This window comes from Egretta garzetta, unplaced genomic scaffold, assembly GCF_000687185.1.
Source record: "Egretta garzetta isolate BGI_Z169 unplaced genomic scaffold, ASM68718v1 scaffold527, whole genome shotgun sequence".
Classification (NCBI taxonomy): domain Eukaryota; kingdom Metazoa; phylum Chordata; class Aves; order Pelecaniformes; family Ardeidae; genus Egretta; species Egretta garzetta.
In genome coordinates this window covers 61,199-67,508 of record NW_009260359.1, presented here as the reverse complement: position 1 = coordinate 67,508, position 6,310 = coordinate 61,199, and positions in this window count along the sequence as shown.

Here is a 6,310-nt window from a genome sequence, read left to right as displayed (position 1 = left end):
ACCGCTCTTGCTATTTTGCCTGAAACTGTCTCTATATCCCAGATGAGAGCTCTTCCCCGCGCTCATCTTCTAAAGATGTAAGACCTACTTTAGAGAATGACATTTCCGAGCATGGAGGGCAGAGCTATGAGAAGCCCTCGGGATATTGGAGTGGCTTCAGATTCCTCTCTCTACCGAGTTTGTTCAACCGTGCTCTATCTACAGTCTATACGATTAATTAATGTGTGATAGATTAGTAACTCCCAAATAGGAAATCATGTTTTCGCCGTGGGCTGTAGCAGAAGTGCACGGGGTCTTATTCTGACATTGCCTGCGCTGATAGATCCTGGGAGCTGCCCTGCTGAGTCTATCAGGCTGGCAAAGTCAACGCAAGGAAGATCTGACTGGGCACCGCAGCGAGCAAAGCCACCCATCACCCTCGCACCCCAGTCAGCCCCTGCAAATAGGGACGCACGCGCGCGTCCTTTTGTCTCCGTCCTTTTGTTTAATGGGACCAAAAATAATAAGCACGTGGGGAAAAGCCTAGCTAAAGAGGAGCAAAGCCATCTGTCTAGAGAAACTCTGCAGCCATTGCTGCTTTAGCTTCATTTTTCCTCGTCCTTGCAGGACTCTCTCTCCTCATCTCCTCGGTGGCGTTGGAGCCAGCCCCTGCTCTGCGAAGGCACGGTTGCGGCGCGGGAAGCACGGCCGCCGCTTCTCCGCCGAAGCGCACGCGGCTGACGAGGACTTTCACGCGAACCAGGCAACCCTTCCCGGCTTTTAAACGTGGAAAAGCCGTTACTTTGCAAAAGCAGTTTAAGAATGAGTGGAAAAAGATAAACTAGTGGTGGTTACCTCTTAAAGCTCTCCTGTCTAGGCAGGTAAATAGGACAAGGCGTACTGAGGACGGGAGGAGCTCAGCTGCTTGATGGAAGCAGAATTACCCTACCAAAGGAAGGGTTTGCATATAAATTGTTGCATATAAATATTAGTGCTTTGTTTAAAAACCTGGGAAAATGCAACCCAAAATGCAAAGGCACCCACTATTAGTACCCCAGAAACATAAAAGAACTGTGGATGAGCAGTCCTTGGAGGCCCATCCATAAGTGCTCTACTTAACCCAACTGCTCCTAACAAAAGAGATTTATTTGTACCGAATCTGAAGGCTGTATCAAGCATGGTGTGGTTTTTTTTTTTCTGCTGAGGGTTTCGCTGAAGGGTCAGTCGTACTCCGTCAGCGCCGCGGCGGTGCTCTGCAGCGCAGTCACCCTGTCGTCTTCTCTTTCTCAGTAAAATCTCAGTACGTTTGGAGTTCTGCACATCCAGTCGTGAAACCGTAACCCTACCTGTGGGTGGAAACCCATCGATTCCACTTGGGTACCAACAGCGCACACGTGCTGGTGTTGTATTTGTCTTTGCATCAGTGTATGACCCTCAGAATTTACAGGGGCTCTCTATCAGCAAAAGCCCCACGTGTCCATATGTCATTTTTCCCCCTCTGTCTAGATCTCACCTCATTAATCAGCGCATCGCAACGATTTTAGCTGGCTGCAGTAACATTGCTGAATCCAGGGACGTGAGCTGGTGTTTTGCTAACGGGCCACCCGGCCGTGCCTGGGTATCATCTCCCGTACACAGGCTGCGGTCCGTGCTTACGGTATCTGGCGTGGCTGCGTTTCACGTGCTTGGATCATACATTCCCTGCTCCTCCATTTACTTTTGTCACTGTTTCCTCTTTAGGATTTTTCTGAAGTCAGCTGCACAGCATCTCTCTCCATCCGCCTCCTCACCACGGACAGGCTCTGGGCTGAATAGCCCATATTTAAGGTTCACTGCCCATAAATGTTCCTCAGGATGCTTTGGCAACCCGTGCACTGGAAAACCAGTTGTACCCACAGACCTGTTTGGAGAACAGCCGTAGAAATTTGCATTCTGTCCCAGTTTCTGACACAGACTTCCCTTCGAAGGATGGAAAATTGCACAGTTCTTATCTGTCTCAATTCTTCAGCTCCGAGGCGGGAATAATAACGTTTCCTTTTCCCTGAGCTTTCTCTGTCTTATTTAGATTAGAAGCACAGAAGGGACAATGGCTGCTTGATTATGTTCTGGGGTAGCTGCTAACACCCAGAATTGCTTATCTCGGTTATTATTAATAGACATTAAAATAATGCTTTCAAATACAAAGGAAAGCTAGTGGAAAATTTGAACCGATATTGAATTTTCAGAATTTTCTGAAGTCAGGTTAGTAACACAGAAAGGGAGTTCTTCCTTCGCGGGGTTTGGGTCGTTGTGCTGCTTTGCCGTGCCGTGTTAACCCTGGTGCGAAGCCACTGCGAATGAACGAGGCCTTTCTGGTTTGCCCGGACATCTTTTAAATAGTTGGGTTTTGATTTTTTTTTTTATGGCCATTTAGAAAGAGGGTTTCACAGTTACAGTGGCAGACCAGGCCACCAGGCGTCCTTCAGCCTGGTTCCATGCTGCTCGTGTTTCTCTTTTGCTGTGATATTTGTGCATTCTGGCCAGTGGGAGCTGTGTTTCTTCCTGGGGGGGGAGAACAGACGGTGGGGTGAACTCCTGGTTTAAAAAAGATCTTCACCAGCATGTTTTTAATAAAGCACCTTTTCAGTTTTTATATTCCGAAAAGGTATTGGCCAGCTGACACTGAATGCTATCCAACTTAAATGTGCTTTTTTTTTTTTTTTGGTGGAAACCATCTGCTTTGCTAAAGAAGTAATTTTCCTTCAGAAGGACAAGATGACCATGAAATGACCATTTTGGTAATGGTGAAGACATCGCATGTCTACGATGGGTTTTGTCGTGTACCCGCGGCGCTGTTGGTCCAGGGGAAGCTCTGGCTCGCGTGGGATGGCTCTGCTGCCGAATATTGCACACCGCGGGCGGGGGAGCGCCAACATCTGTTTCTCGGGTGGTTTTCAATATGTTTTCATCTCAAGCAATGTGTGAGCTGTTGGGAATTTTGAAAGTGGCCAACCAGCCTCTTCGCCCGAGATTCAGCCTTCTGGTTTCTGTATTATTGGGAGGAGAGCATTTTGTGTCTGAAGCCGTTCGCGTGAGCACTAAATTTTCCTCTGGCTTTGAAAGTGTGACTAGCGGCCACTTCATCTCCTTTATTCCCGTTAACCGTCGGCAGTATATCTAATTTGCTGGGTTTCTAAGATACTTGCTTTGTTTTTAACAAGCTTTGAGGTATAGGTTAACCGATGTCTTTATAGAGTATCTGACTACAATCTGCTGAGCTAAAATTTGTGGCTCTGCTGCCTCTCTTCTCTTCATATCATAAGCAATTCACCATTTTTATGATTTTACCCCTACTCTGACCCTGGGGAAAAAAAAAAAGTCTGTAGATCACCTTGCAGTCTGAGCCTTGGGCCTGGCGAGATACTTTTCCTGCTAATTACCAGAGCTGTTAATTCTGGTGTCAGGTTTGACAGCTGAGAGATAGTGGCTATAAACGTCCCTTTCCTACCTGTGGAGCAAGGAGCAGGGCTGTAAAAGGTTGAAAAGCAATTTCCAAAGCATTTCTGCTTTTCTCACCCTAAGATTGCAAGATTTCAGCCACCTTCTTTTTCCAAAGGGGGGGACCAGCTCCTATTTACCCGAGTACCCCTGCCGGGATAGCGACCTGCGTGGCGAGGGACTCGCTGTGGTTTTGAAGGGTTGCTTGCTGAGATATTACCTTGGGAAACACCGCTCGGTAGCGTACAGTGGGTGTTCAATGACCACCCAGCTGCTCCTTGCAAACAGGACTAACTGCATGGTCATCCTGGGGCAATGCTACTGCTTCGTCTCATCCCAACGTGACAAATAATTTTAGCCAGCGCCGCAAATGGTGGATTTAATCCCGGGCTACCTTCATGCTAGACGTTCAATTCTAGGTTTGACTGAAATGCCTTTGCCGCTGCAGGTTGCTTAGCGGGAATGTGAACGGCCAGCTCGGCACCCAGGTACACTGCAATGTTTCGTGTTAGGAATCAGCAGCATGAACAAGGTCGTCTTCTATTGCCACGGTCTCTGTCGTCGTGCTCCAAGCCCCTTACCTTTTCCTGGTTTCCAAATCTAGTATCAGTATCTTAACTTCTCACGCAGACAAAGAGGTAATGGCGTGGTAGGGTGACAGAATTAAGTAGAATGCTCGTCTGTGTGCCATAAGCATCCATGGGTTGAACAAAAAGGAAATGGTCCTGTAGCTCAATGTGCTGGGGTTTGGGAAGAGGTAAAGAAGTTTGTAGCCATGGTTTGCGTAGGGATGGTACTGAAACTCTCATCACTGGGGGGTTTTAGGAATACGCGATAGCACCTCTGCTCTTCTTTTGTAAAGGAAATAGAAAAGCGTTAATCTGCATACACACCTATGTTCCCTACAAGAGGTCTGCATTGGGAAGCTGGGGATTTCCTCAGTTTTGGGCCCCTCACTACAAGAAAGACGTTGCGTTGCTGGAGCATGTCCAGAGGAGAGCCACAAAGCTGGGGAGGGGTCTGGAGCGCAAGTCTGATGGGGAGCGGGGGGCTGTCAGGCACTGGAAGGGGCTGCCCAGGGAAGGGGTCGAGTCCCCAGCCCTGGGGGGATTTAACAGCTGGGCAGAGGCAGTGCTGAGGGCCAGGGTTTGGGGGTGGGATGGCAGGGGTAGGGGAATGGTTGGGCTGGGGGAGCTTAAAGGGCTTTTCCAACCTGAACAATTCTATTCTATTTCTAACCTGCCAAGAGCTGACACAGCTTTGGACGTGCTTTTCAAAGTCGAAGGATATCTGCTGGTTTCCCAGTTCCCAGTTCCAGAAAAAGCTGGTTGCTCCCTTCTGTTCTAAATATGTTATAGCTTACAAATGCGGCTGCCGTGATTTAGCTCCCAGGTCGATGCAGGTGTGCATCGAAGTCTGATTGAGTTTAGATTTTTTTTTTAACAAATGACTTCTTTCACTGCCCCTCAAGCAAGTCAGTCTTTGAAGTTGAAAGACTTCTCGAGCCCAGTTAGCGAGCTTGCTTCATGCTTAGTGCTGATCTGGCTCTTGATCATCAAAAAGCCCCTGAAAAGCTTAATTTAGCCTTCCTAAAGAACCTGGACATCTTCAAATACTTTAAAGTACATTCGGTATTTGTTTGGTTTTTGCATACAGAAGAAGTGGAGACGTTATATATTTTACCGAAGCCCGTGTCTTTTGGTTCTTATCTGGGAGGTTTAAAACATTTCGCTAGGGTCTGGTTCCACTTCTCCGGGGCGGGTGTTCTCCCTGCAGGTTATTTTTTACCGATAACTTGTTATTCTCGGAGCATATTTGCCTTGGCTTTCAGCAGGTAGCACACTGCTAATGGAGCAGAGGGGTGCAAACAAGGAAATCTGGAAAACCTTGTCAGTAGGGCTGGAGCCTGATGCTTCAGCTTTCTATAAGTGACTGGAGCTTCTGTCCACATGGGATGAGTGGTTTTGGGGAAAATCTTCCACTCTTGTTTGATTATTTTTGATTGTATGAGGCTGGATGGGATTATTGTGGAAAAATATAGGCTTTGAACTTCAAGATGGGAATTTAGCATGAAATTTTTTTGCATTCCCAGCTCCCCCCTGCCCTGATGGGTCTGTGTGGCCATTCCCAACCATGACAGCTCTCGGCTTCTGTTTATTCCTTGCTTTCAGTATCTTGCCTAACTCCGGGAGTTACTTCTCTGGGGAGGGGAATGTCTCTTGCTTTTCAAAAGGGAGTCTCCTCTGAGGCTTGAAGGAGCTGCTGTAGCTGCAAACAGCACCGTTGTGTGGATGTCCTCCAACCTGTGAGGGTTCTTTGCATTTTTCCAGGAAAAGACGATGAAAAGCCTGATATCTTTCCCCCGGCGATATTCCAATTTGAAGATGTATTCATCTGAATATTGATTGAAAACTGAGCACGAGATCTCAAAATCAAGCTTCCCTGAACAGCAAAGCTCCTGTGAGCCACTTGGAGCCAAACCCGTGGTGTTTTTCTTACCCTGGCCGCAGAGGATGAGGAGAGCCGGGAAGCCTGTTTCACTCCCGCTGCCCCTGGGCATCGCCGTGTTTTACCTTTGCTGTCAGCTTATCTTTGTGAAATGGAGATATTGCAGATTTTTTTTCATAATTTTTTTTGTTTTAAATTAAGGTGGTTCATGTATTTAAGTCTTCCATTGCCCTGCTGATAACTGGGAGAACAACGCCTGCCGATGTTGTCTCTCTCAACATATACTTTAACGCGTTTGACCCACTTGCCATCTTCTCAGCGTCACAGCCTGTGTGTTTTAACACGGCCGCTTTGGCGATGAGCTCATGACACAGACGGGGGGGGGCGCGGGGATGCGGGGGGCGGG